We start from the raw sequence: 12,037 nt of genomic DNA on the forward strand, positions 1-12,037 counted from the left end.
ATAAAATTATACATATATATTTTCTGTCCTCAGGATCATCATTTTTACTTTCTTTCTTTTCTTTTTTCAGTGAGGCAATTGGGGTTAAGTGATATGCCCAGGGTCACACAGCTAGTAAGTGTTAAGTGTCTGAGGCTGGGTTTGAACTCAGGTCCTCCTGACTCCAGGGCCAATGCTCTTTCCACTGTGCCACCTAGCTGCCCAGGATCATCACTTTTAATGGGATGGTGAGGAGACACACAATGTTCCCAAAGAAAAGCAAATCTAAAATGTATATAAAATACAGAGAGTAATTTCAAGAGAAAGAGCACACTAAATAACTAGGAAGTGGTACTTGAGTTGTGCTTTGAAGAGACCTGGGGATTTTAAGGGACAGAGGTAAGGAAAAGGTGCATTCTGTGCTAAACCACCTATACAAAGGCAAAGAGACCAAAAGATGAATGGCATGGATGGGATATTGCTAGAAGGCCAGAGGACTTTATATATATTTTATAGAAATAGAAAATATAGCACACCCATAATGTATCTATCCAGCAATACTATGTATTCTGTCTTCCTTTCATGCTCTGTTGGGCCCACCAGGGGTCTCCACATGGTGAAGGAGGGGGGAAAAAGGCGGGGGGGAGACAAGGAACAAAAAGAAGATGATGATGATAATGACAACCACGAGGAAGATAAAAGAAGAGTCAAGCAAGCATGCTCTTACATTTTAATGGAGGAAGATAATACGTAAAGGGTACCTTGGAAGGAGAGATGACAATGGTAGAATGAGCTAGGAGGAAATAGTATGGAACCCCAAGCCCTAACAAAATTAGGCAAAAACTGACCTATCAGAAGTGAGGGATCCGGGAGCAGAGTTCAAGTTACAAGTGGGTAGGAGGGAAAAGTTATACTTCAAGTAGAGGTAGCATGGTAGAACAAGCTGAGAAGTGATTTCCATAGACATATAGTAGGCTATTAACAAATGTATTGATTGATTGAGATGAATCACTATTCTGTGCAACAACATAATCCTGACCCAGCTTTCTGGTTTTACTATACATTAGTTTCCGTTATGTGTTCTACTGTGCAACTACACTGTCCTTCTTGTTATTCTTTTTACATATCCTCCATTTTCTGTTTTTGAACCAATTGCATTGGCCCCATCCCTAAAATACTCTTCCTCCTCCCCTACTAGAATCTCTAGGTTTTGTTTTGTTTGGGGTTTTTTTTTGGTAAAATTCAGCACAGGTGTCACATGCCACGTACAAATGTACAACCTTTCTTGATTCCCTGAACTGCTGTTGGGTTCTCCCTTCCCCTTCCAGTTTATTTTGTATTTTCAGTACATTTTGTAGTTAATTCTAAATGGATATGATGTCTTCCCAGACAAACTAAATAAACTCTCTGAGGGCAGGGACTGTTTTCAGTTTTGTCTTTGTGTCTTCAGAGTTTAGCACAGTGCCTGGAAAATAAAAGGCACTTACTTAATAAATGCTTGTCAATTGATTTGCTATAGGAATATAGTGATTACTTTCCTTAAAATCTTAGTCATTAACTTCAAATGCCCTTGACAACTCCCCTGTTCTCAACGAGCTTAAAGCAAAGAAAGGTAGGACCACTAATTCCATTGCAAAGTGTTCTGTGGCTATTGGATACACTGTCACTCCCCATCACACACACACACACACACACACACACACACACACACACACACACACACATACACCACACACCCCATTTTCCCACCCTTATAAACAGTGTATAGATGGACCCCAGAAATAATTTTCAATGTTATTAGTTCAGGACTCTTGTATTTCTTTGACCAAGAACCTAATTAGGCTTGAGAGTTGCTAGAGCACTGATCACCAGATGATATTTTTAACTCTAGAAAATTGTGAAAACCATTGCCTAAGATATGTAAAGGGTTGTGATATGGATTGATGAAATCTCAGACCCTTGAAGTATTAGGATATGAAACTTTTATGGATATACTGCTGTCTTTCAGTAACTGAAATCCCTTCATTCTTATTCCCTGACCTAAAATGGCTTTCTAAACCCTGGAGAATCCTAGTCATTATTTTCTGAAGAAACTCATTTTTCATTTTATGCTAAATAACATTTTTGGAATCCTATTACCATTGCCTTTCTCATTGGTCACAGTCATCTGACACTGAGGCTGTGTTAAAGCTGCCTAATTGCATTATTTGGGCTATTAAAATGAAGCAATCATGGATAACTAGTGGCAAGTCCAAGAGGAGAAATGACAAAAATCATATGCAACTAATTCTGTGCTATTTTGAAGCAACTATAAAAGATAATGGATATGTCAGTATACAATTAGACCAACAGTGCAAAGAAAAGAAAATGTAATATGGAAAAAAAACTTTCAAAGGAAGACATTGTTAAGAAAAGTTCCCTCAGAATTGCCTCCTGGTTCAAGATTTTTGCTTGCATCATGGAGAATTCTTTCCAAATTTTGCCAAGACTAATCATTAGAGTTCTAAAGTTAGAAAGTTACTTTGGATTTTTTTTCCTAGTTAGAACAACCTCTTGGAGTGATATTTTTCCATTGGAATGTGGGGGTGGAATTTCCAGGGAACAGATTCCTAAAATACTTAGGGAATATTGTTTTGAAGCTCTATATTGAGTCTCCTGGTAAATCAGCTGTCCTGATGTCAGTTTTGAATTATTTTTCATTCTGTTTATATATTTAAAAGCCTTAGTTTCCTTTTTTCCCTCTTAAAACAAAACTGGAGTATACATCAATTACTTGTAAGAAGGAAACTCCTTCATTCTCTCATCTCCATTCACCTAAATGCTTAGGTACTGTTGTCTTGGACACCTTTAAGTTTGCAGAGAAGGAAAAGTTTGATCTCATTAAAAAACATTATTTCTGGCATCATTTTAGGACAGAATCTGTAGAACAATTTCTAGCCTCCCTTTCTGCTGTTGCAGCACTTTGTACCTTATTCTACATATTTCTGTCGCTCTCACACTCTTAATAAGGGTGAATTTAACCATTTGAAAAATTCAGTTTTACACATTGCTAGGTATGAAATAGTATACAATAAATGACCTGCACTCCTAGCTTATGTTTCTTGAATGGATGTGAGTGATTGATGATGAAATAGATTAACAATTTTGAAAGCAAGTGTGCATAATGGGGAGACAGAATTTGAGACTATGTTTCTCACCAAGGTGTAACTGCTTGGGGGCAATACAGAAATTGCTTTTTTCTTACTAGTGTAGATTTTGAATCAATCTCTTTCACTTAATCAGAAGGAGAGAGTTTGGCAGGCCTACTTTATACAGTCCAATATAATTCTTATTAACTCCCTTCAAAGAGTATACAATTCATTTCTTAAATAACTTGCTTTCACAGCACACACAAATGGATGAGAAAAGACTTGGGTTTTCTGAAGCCTTTCAGCAAGTTATCCTTTGCAGGATTTCATATAATTCAGCAAATCCATGCTCTCTTTCATAGATTTAAACCACAAATCATTAGCCATGTTAGATGAAGTGAATATAAAAAGAGAAAGGCTATGATAATCCTAGATAATACTCAAATTCTTTCTAAACTTAGAGCAAACTAAAAATCTCAAAGTGTATAATTATTCAAACTAAGATTTTTCTTCACAGTGGAACTACCTGAGTATTGGTGTCTTTTTTTTTTCTTCTTCTGTCAGCTAGGTAGAACTTATCATTCGATTTTTTGGATGAGATTCCCTGATACCACAAATCAGGTATATTAAGTTCCGGGCAGTCATTTATTCAGCTGCTCAAATTATATTGACTAGAGATGGCCTCAATGGCTCAAGATGAGGCTGGGAGATGTAATAGAAAGATCACTGGATCTAGAGTTAGGAAATCAGGGGTTAAATCCCAGCTCTGCTACTTACTGTGCAACCTTGGGCAAGTCACTAAATATTCTGGGCCTCAATTTCCTTATCCTGAAAAGGAGGGAGTTTAAAAGGTTATCTTTAGACTACCTTCTGGTTTTGTTTGGGATAAGTACTTTGAGAATAGTCTTTTACACTGATTTAATAGTACTGTTATTATATTGTTATTATCTCGTAAGACAGAGAAACTCCTTAAAAACTACTATGTCCAAATGATTCCAAAGCAATTAATCACCAGTGGAAAACAAATCATTTGATTCATTTCTGGGAAATTGAGTAGATGGAACAATTTTCTGAATTTTTTTACTTCTCAGTTTGGCTCTTCCAATATTGTTAGACATAATTGATCTCCAGATTGCTCTGTTTTTGTTCCAATTTTCTTTTCAGCAAAATAGACCATGTAAAAGTTGTTTTCCTTTACTCTATGGCAAACCAAATATTGTAATGTTTATCATATTATAACCCTTTAAGTTTACACCAAAACCTTGTCTTTATACTTTCTGTCATAGTCTTTATTTTATTTTTTTACTCCATGGAATTTTCTTTTTTTCCAAATGACGTTCAAAATAATTTCTTTGATATTGAATTTTTAAAAATTTTGTGTTCCAACCTCTCCTCCTCCCTCCCTCGTCACCCCACCTCCCAAGAGCTAAAGCAATTCAATACAAGCTACACATGAACAGTCATGCAAAACAACCCCACACCAGCCAGGTTGCAAAAGAAAACAGACCCCAAAAAATTCAGATTAAGGAATTATCCAAAAAAAATTATGCTTCAATCTATTTTCAGATACCATTAGTTCTTTTTCTGTAGATGGATTGCAATTTTCATAAGTCTTTCAGAGTTATCTTGGATCTTTGTATTGCTGAAAATAACCAAGTCATTCACAGCAGATCATCTTACATTATTGCTGTTATTTTGTATACAGGACATTTCACTCTGCATCAGTTCATGTACGTTTTCCCAGGTTTTTCTGATAGTATCCTGCTCATCATTTTTTTTTGTTTCTGATAAAGTAACTAACAAAAATAATTATGTTTCAATCTTCATTCAAATACCACCAGTTCTCTCTCCATAAATGGACCACATCTTTCACAAGATCTTCAGAGTTGACTTGGATCATTGCACTGCTGAAAACAACCAAGTCATTCATAGCAGATCATCTCACAATATTACTGTTATTTTGTATACTATACATTCCACTCTATATAAGCTCAGGCAAATCCCTCCAGGTCTCTCTGATAGTCTCCTGCTCATCATTTTTCTCATAATAAACTACATTCACATAGCACTTTAAAGAGAGATTTCTCTACATTGAGCCCATAAGGTTTATCACTGCAACAATAGCAATAGGCAACCTTTATATAGCAACTTAAACTTGACAAAGAATTTTCTTCACAACAGCCCAGTAAACTAAGCACGATATACTTTGCCATCATCATCATCATCATCAATCAAGCATCATTCATCAATCCTCATCATTATCCTCAGTCAATCCTCACTATTGTCAATCAATCCTCCTTTCAATCCTCCTTTCTGTCAATCCTCATCTTTTGCCAATCATCATCAATCAATCCATCATCATCATCATCAATTATCATCCTATATTGCTCCTGCCTCCACTTCAAAATTTTTTTTCACAATTACTATTGTTAATTGTTTCCCTCCATCTTACTCTATATTCTATCTTCTTTTACCCCATCCCTCCTTAAAAGTGTTTTGCCTCTGATTGCCCCATCCCCCTGATCTGTGCTCCCTTCTTTTTATCCCTCCCTCCTTATCCCCTTCCCCTCCTACTTTCCTTCAGGGTTGTATAGATTACCCAATTGAGTGTGTATGTTAATCCCTCTTTGAGCCAAATCTGATGAGAATAGGTTCTCTGAGCTAATTCTGTTGAGCATAAGGTTCATTCACTTCCCCACTCCACCGCCATCTCTACCTCCATTCCATAAGCCCTTCTCTGCTTCTTTCCTGTGAGATTTCACCCCATTCTACCTCTCCCCTTTCCCCTACCCCAATGCATTCATCTCCCCCCTCAATTTTACCCTAAAGATGTCATCATGGGGAAGCTAGGTGGCACAATGGACAAAGTACCCACTCTGGACCCAAGAGGACTTGAGCCCAAATCTGGCCTCAGACACAAAACACTCACCATCCCAACTGCCCCCTCCAAAGATAAACAAAAAAATGCTTTTCAGATATCATCCCTTCATAAGCAATTCCCAACTGTGCCCTCTGTCTAAATTTATTCCTATCATCTGCCCTAATACTCAGAAAGATCTTATGCTTTAGACATATCATATTCCCATGTAGGAATATAAACAGTTTACCCTTTTAACATCTCTCATTATTTCTTTTTCCTGTTTACCCTTCTACGCTTCTCTAGGGTCTTGCATTTGAAATTCAAATTGTATATTCAGTTCAGGTCTTTTCATCACAAACACCTGAAACCCCCCTTTTTTTGCATTGAAGTCCCATTTTTCCCCCTGAAAATATTATACACAGTATTGCTATGTAGGTGATTTTTTTATTGTAATCCCAATTCCTTTGCCCTCTGGCATCATATTCCATGCCCTCCAATCCTTTAATGGAGAAGCTGCTAGATTCTGTGCTATCCTGACTGTGGCTCCACAGTTTTTGAATTTCTTCTTTCTCACTGCTTGCAATATTATCTCCTTGACCTGGGAGCTCTGGAATTTGGCTATAATATTACTGGAAGTTTTCATTTTGGGATCTCTTTTAGGAGGTGATTGGTGGATTCTTTCGATTTCTATTTTACCTTCTGCTTCTAAAATATGAGGGCAATTTTCCCTGACAATCTCTTAGAAAATGTTCTCTAAATGCTTATTTTGATCATGGCTTTCAGGTAGTCCAATAATTTTCAAATTATCTCTCCTGGACCTATTTTCCAAGTCAGCAGTTTTTCCTAGCAGATATTTCACATTGCCCTCTATTTTTTTATTCATTTGAATTTGCTTTATTGTGTCTTGCTTTCTCATAAAGTCACTAGCTTCCATTTGTTCAATCCTAATTCTTAAGCAATTGGTTTTTTCAGAGAATTTTTGTGCCGCCTTTTCAATATGGCTTTTCAAGCTGCTGATTTTTTTCTCAAGACTTTCCTGCATCACTCTCATTGCTCTTTCCATTTTTTCCTCTACCTCTCTTACTTCAAAATCCTTTTTGAGTGTCTCTAGGGCCTGAGACCAATTCATATTTTTCCTTGAAGCTTTGGATATAGAGATCCTGATGTTGCTATCCTCTTCTGATAGTACACCTTGATCTTCCTTGTCACTAAAGAAACTTTCTATGGTTCTCAACTTTCTCTGCTTGCTCATTTTGCTCATCTTTTATTTGACATCTTTTACTTCCACTTACAGTGGGGCCCTACTTTCAAGCTATGCTGACACAGGCTGCAGAGAGTCCCAGGTGTTTCAGATTAAGGAAGGGCATGTTTTTCACTCACCTGGTTGCTAACTCTGACAAGCATGTGCCCCTCCCCTACCTGGGCCTCATGCCTCTCAAGATTTCTTCCTGGTTCCCTTTTGGGGTGGGATAACTGAATTCTTCCTCAGGTCCTGCAGACACCCCTGTATTTTCCCCCAATCCCCAGCCAGCCCTTTAGCCTTCTCACCTGATCATAAGCTTAATTCCAGATGATACTGGCACTGCAGCTGATTCAGAGGCTTGGGGATAAGTCTCTCTGGTGTAGTCTACGTGGGGCTGGGTCTGTTTTGGCAGCATTATAGGGTTGGATTCCACTCTCAGGCCAGCACAGGGGCTACCTCCTCTCAAGCTTCTAAGCTGTCTTTTACTGGAAAATAATCTCAGCCCATTTTTGTGGGTTCTGCTGCTCCAGGGGTTGTCTTATGGATGTTTTTGGAGTAATTGTGTCAGGAGCTCTGAGCATTTAATGTCTTTTCTCCACCATCTGGGCTCCACCCCTCCATAATCTTTAACTGTGACTAAACTTCACTAATTTGCTCTAATCTTCATACCAGGCTTATTAGAGCCTGGTATTGACCAGATGGTCAAAAACTGACCATGTACCATAGGGAAGAAAAAGTATAAATAAATATTTAAAAGCAAAAATCCAAAGATACTATTGACAGACCATAATATAATAAAATAGTGATTAATACAGGGAACACAAGCAAACATTATGGACCTAATTTTACATTTGATAATCACATCCTGACAAATAAGTGGGTCGTATATTAAGGCATAGAAGCAATAACAATGTAAAAGAGAACAATAATGAAATGGTAATATATCAAAATTTCTGAGATGAAGCTAAAATACACTTTGGAGCAAAAGCAGTTATTTCTCCAAGAACATATATAAACAAAACAGAAAAGAAAGATGAATGAACAGAACATACAGTTCTGTTAGAAAATTGACAAATAAAGCCAAAATTAGCACAGAAGAAGAAGTTTGGAAAATTAGAAGAGAAACAAATAAAGTGGAAAAGAAAACAACTAGAATAGACAAAGCAAAAAGCTATTTTTTGAAAAGCCTAACAAAATCAACACCTTTAACTAAATTGATCAAAAATAAGAGGGAGAAAAATCAAATCATCATTTTAAAAAATAAAATAGGGGCAGCTAGGTGGCACAGTGGATAGAGCACCAGCCCTGGAGTCAGGAGTACCTGAGTTCAAATCTGGCCTCAGACACTTAACACTTAGTAGCTGTGTGACCCTGGGCAAGTCACTTAACCCCAATTGCCTCACTAAAATAAATAAATAAATAAATAAATAAATAAATAGATAGATAGATAGATAGATAAATAAATAAATAAATAAATAAAATAACAGAAGATAAGTAATAACAGAAATGACCAGAACCTAATATACATAACTTTATGCCAGCAAAAAAAAAGGAAAATCATCACATAAAAGTGGTCATGGGTTCTTGACAGTTATACTTGCAGAGAACAAGCTTTTACTGACCTTACAAAACTGTAAAGACTGAGTATGAACCCCAATAGGGACTGTGTCTCTATAACCTCAACACCAATTTACCCAAAGGTCAGAGAGACTCCTCACCAGAAATTTAGCTGATAATATTTTGAGACCACTACATTTCATATAAATAGCCTACTAAGGTAAAGAAGGGTTAGCATTTGTGTCAGTGGGGGAGCACATACATCCACTTAAATGAAAGCATATTTGAAGTATAAAAAGAATAACATTTTGGACAAGACAACAGAATAAGGAGCTGGCCTTTAGTTCTTATAGAATCTCATTAGTGCTTTAATAACAAGCTAAAAGTTATCCTAACAAAAATTCATTATAAAGCATTCAATATTGACTACAAAATAGATTTCTAAATGCTTAGAAATATCATGTAGGCCTGTACTCTTCTTAAGGCTAAGCAGCCAAACTATCAATTTGCTTAGCAATTTTTTTCATAGTTGGCTCAGAGGCCAACATTCAGTACAGAACTTCTGAATTGAATTTCTACAAATTATTAATTAGTAGACTCAAAATTAATGAGATTCCATGGTATTTGTTGGAAAAATGCAATTCTCAAGGGAGGGTAGGGAAGGTAAGGAACTGAGGAAATGAAATTTGCCTCCTACCAAGACTTCAATAGCATGCAATAATATTGCTTGGAGTTACATAAGTCTTTTTGGATCAATGTGGTCAAACTATATTGATGTCACTCCAGCCCCGAAAAAGCCTGGAGGCACTCCCAAGAAGTTACAAAGAGTTACCTTATAGAAGATTTGATGCAGAAAATTTTTATGTTCCATGAAATTCATGGATAATTTTAAACCATATTCCCATCAATAGGAAAAGACATTGTACAATGTGGGGAGGGGGTGGAAGGAAAACAATCATTGGATTCAAATCTGAGTCCAGTTGCTTGCTACCTGTGTAAACTTTTGCTAGTCAGAACCTCTCTGAGCCTCTATTTTCTCATCTGTAAAATGACAAATTTATGAATGTATGACTTGTGATGTTATATAGGCTTCCTGCTATAGTATTAATCTCTAGAAACCCTATCTAGTTCTTTATCAGTTCATTCTATTCCACTTTATTCAACATGTGACTAGCAGGATTTATTTTTTAATTATCACTCCTACCATTTCAGCTAGTATACTTTCACTTAATTATTTTCCACAGAAAGGAATGCAAGTTTCCAACTTCTGTTCTGCTCTACTAACCCTGAAAGAATGAGACAACCCATTCTTTTAATGTCTAAATCAAACTAAATTCAGGTTACTATCGACTAATATCCTTTTTTTGGCACCTGATTCCAAGTTTTATCTCTAGATGCAGAAAAATATTTCTCCTCAATGAGGAAGCCCTCCCCTGTTTTAAAGTCAGATTCCTTTCCTAGAGGTCTCAACAGTTCCAGTCCCTAAAAGTCCTAGCCTGTCCTTCCTATTTCTAGGTTTATCAAAAGTATAGTAGCTGGTTACTATCTGATTCTACTTCTAGATAAAGTTCTGATCCTTTGAATATTATTCTAGGATAAGATATTCGGGCTTAGTCTTGTTAATATCCATTCAGTTTTAATGCTATTCCAAATTTTCACTACCATTTCCCCAAGTTCTCTTTGATGATTCAATCCTCCTGTATCATTTCAATGGAATGACTTTTCCAGAACCATAATTCACAATAACACAAGTATTTTAAAGATAGATTCATCAAGCAAATAATTTTTGCCAACAATATCAGCTTTTACTTACACCAACCATGGCAGTTATACTCTATTCAATTCAACTGCATAATTATTTATTAAGTGCTTCCTCTGTGTAAGGCATTGTTTTGGGTATACAAAGATAACAACAAAAACATCCCTCTCCTCAAACTCAAGGCTATACACATATAAACATAATACAAGGCAGAGAAAGATGGTGGGAAGAGAGACATCCAAGATTTTCTCAGTAGATCTAAAGAGAGAGAAGACATGTTCATCTGAAGTAAAGTATGGTGTTATAGAGTACATGAAGCATTTGGACTTAAAGGACTTTGGTCCAAATCCCAAATCACTGTGAAAGTAGCCAAAGTTGTCCATTATTGCCCATTATATTTGTTTCTTCAGGTTAGAATTTTAAAATATCACTTCCTAGAGGTCCACCCTTAAAATATAAGTACACAATATAACACATTAATTTCTGTCTAGCCATTAGTGTCTTTCTCTAAACTAGTTTGTGAAATAATAAGTTGTTACCTGAAGAATGAGGTTCAGAGTACTTTGGGTGGTGAAGATAGAAAGAAAGCGTCCAGGAAAGGTGGAAATAATAATGGTCCTGACTGAGGGAGTAATCTGGTAGCATTGTGAGGGGAGGAAGAAAGACCTTGGGCACCAAAAGGACAACAAAGGGCACCAGCATTCTAGGGTATAGGTAATACAAACTATTCCTACTTCATATTTTTCCCCAGGACTGGCTCTGTAATATATTACCCCCAAGGTGATACAGCCAACTACTAAAACATGTGTCAGTACTTACATTATATCCATTTATATATGTCTCAGGAAATAATAAGAATGAGATTCCAATGCTACCTTGAAAGTCATTACATAAAAAAGTCATTACATGAGCCTTTGATCAAAAGTTCTACAGAGTAACAATTTAGGGGTTTAAGAAACCTTAGAAGTTATCCAGTTCATCCCTATCCCTTTGTTCTTGTTGTTGTTGAGTCATTTCAGTCATGCCCAATTCTTTGTGACCTGATTTGAGATTTTCTTTTTTTTTCTTAATATTTTCCTTTATTTTTTTTTTGGTGGGGCCATGAGGGTTAAGTGACTTGCCCAGGGTCACACAATTGGTAAGTGTCAAGTATCTGAAGCTGGATTTGAACTCGGGTCCTCCTCAATCCAAGGCCAGTGCTTTATCCACTGAGCCACCTAGCTGCCCCTGGGATTTTCTTGACAAAGGTACTAGAGTGGTTTGCCATTTCCTTCTCAAACTCATTTGACAGATGAAGAAGTGAGGCAAGCAGGGTAAAGTGACATGCCAAAATCACACAACCAGTAGATGTCTGAGGCCAGATTTGATCTAAGGAAGATGAGTCTTTCTGGCTTCAGGCCCAGCACTCTATCTACTGTACTACCTAGTCTGCCATTTCATGGATGAGAAAACTGAGGGTGATTTAGGTTAAGAGATTTGGAAAAGGTCACACAGATAGTAAGCAGAAGAAC

This window comes from Dromiciops gliroides, chromosome 5, assembly GCF_019393635.1.
Source record: "Dromiciops gliroides isolate mDroGli1 chromosome 5, mDroGli1.pri, whole genome shotgun sequence".
NCBI classification, from domain to species: domain Eukaryota; kingdom Metazoa; phylum Chordata; class Mammalia; order Microbiotheria; family Microbiotheriidae; genus Dromiciops; species Dromiciops gliroides.